The following is a 2,132-nucleotide window of genomic DNA, read 5'->3' as shown; positions in this document are numbered from 1 at the left end:
ATTTTTTAAATCTCATAAATCCCTTAGGCCGGTGCCTACTGACTTGGACCCCTACTATGGTGCTCCCATATCGGGCATGGGTGGGCAGGCCCTTAAAAGTCATTTTCATTCGATTTCAATAGCGGCACCTGGTAACCCAAAAAGAGGGCACTCTGTCGTTTTTCCTGAATAGTTCAACATAGAATATTTTCGGACTTTTTTTGAAAAGCTCCATAAATCCCTTAGGCCGGTGCCTACTGACTTGGACCCCTACTATGGTGCTCCCATATCGGGCATGGGTGTGGGCAGGCCCTTAAAAGTCATTTTCATTCGATTTCAATAGCGGCACCTGGTAACCCAAAAAGAGGGTCTGTCGTTTTTGAATAGCAACATAGAATATTTTACTTTTAAAAGCTCCATAAATCCCTTAGGCCGGTGCCTACTGACTTGGACCCCTACTATGGTGCTCCCATATCGGGCATGGGGGTGGGCAGGCCCTTAAAAGTCATTTTCATTCGATTTCAATAGCGGCACCTGGTAACCCAAAAAGAGGGCACTCTGTCGTTTTTCCTGAATAGTTCAACATAGAATATTTTCGGACTTTTTTTGAAAAGCTCCATAAATCCCTTAGGGCCGGTGGCCACTGACTTGTGCCCGTAGTATGGTGCTCCCATATCGGCATGGGTGTGGGCAGGCCCTTAAAAGTCATTTTTCATTCGATTTATGTAGGCAGCACCTGGTAACCCAAACTAACATAAGGTGGTGTCAGTAGTGAGGATGCGGACAGACATTTTATATAAAAGCTCCATAAATCCCTTAGGCCGGTGCATACTGACTTGTGCCCGTAGTATGGTGCTCCCATAGCGGCATGGGTGTCTGCAGGTCATTTAAATTCGTTTCATTCGATTTCAATAGGGGCACCTGGTAACCCAAAAAGAGGGCACTCTGTCGTTTTTCCTGAGTAGTTCAACATAGAAAGTATTCAGACCTTATTTTTGAAAAGCTCCATAAATCCCTTAGGCCGGTGCCCACTGACTTGTGCCCTAGTATGGTGCTCCCATAGCGGGCATGGGTGTCTGCAGGTCATTTAAATTCATTTTCATTCGATTAGAATAGGAGCACCTGGTAACCCAAAAATAATACCAGGTGCACGGAGGGGAGGATGAGTACAGACATTTTATATAAAAGCTCCATAAATCCCTTAGGCCGGTGCCAGTGACTTGTGCCCAGTAGTATGGTGCTCCCATAGCGGGCATGGGTGTCTGCAGGTCATTTAAATTCAGTTTTCATTCGATTTAGATAGGGGCACCTGGTAACCCAAAAAGTGGGCACTCTGAGTCGTTTTTCCTGAGTAAGTTCAACATAGAAAGTATTCAGACCTTATTTTTGAAAAGCTCCATAAATCCCTTAGGCCGGTGGCCACTGACTTGTGCCCATAGTATGGTGCTCCCATAGCGGGCATGGGTGTCTGCAGGCCATTTAAAATCATTTTCATTCGATTTCAATAGCAGCACCTGGTAACCCAAAAATAATACCAGGTGCACTCATTCGATTTCAATAGGAGCACCTGGTAACCCAAAAATAATACCAGGTGCACAGAAGGGAGGATGAGTACAGACATTTTTTAAAAGCTTCATAAATCACTCAGGCCGGCCCCAACTGACTTGGGTCCGTAGTATGGTTGTTCCATATAGGGTATTGAGGTATGTAGCCTATCTAAAATCATTTAAAACCATTATAAAAATATGCACCTGGTAACCCAAAAATAATACCAGGTGCACGGCAGTGGCACTCTGTCACTTTTCGACCAATTCCCGAAATCTTGAAATAATGATAAAACATAATTCCCGATGGGCTAGATGCCCCAAATTTTGGCTCATACCCTCTCTCGTGATGGTCAACAGTTATCCACTGTAAAAAAAAATTCGGAACCATAGGAATCTATTGTACAGGCAAGTGATTTTTTTCCCCAAAACATTAAAACACGATTTTCTATTAAAATGTTTTATAGAAAACGGTTATAATTAGATGAAAATGTTCGTCTATTTGTACCCTTTCGTGCAAAAAAAACCTCAACCAGATTGGAGTTGTATTTTTTGTGTTATTAACGTTTTAACGGTTTTAGTGTCCACAAACTTTTGGCAAAAAATCGG

The sequence above is a fragment of the Salvelinus namaycush genome, unplaced genomic scaffold (assembly GCF_016432855.1).
Source record: "Salvelinus namaycush isolate Seneca unplaced genomic scaffold, SaNama_1.0 Scaffold2854, whole genome shotgun sequence".
NCBI lineage: Eukaryota > Metazoa > Chordata > Actinopteri > Salmoniformes > Salmonidae > Salvelinus > Salvelinus namaycush.
The sequence above is the reverse complement of the archived record's forward strand: the minus strand, read 5'-3'. Positions refer to the sequence as shown.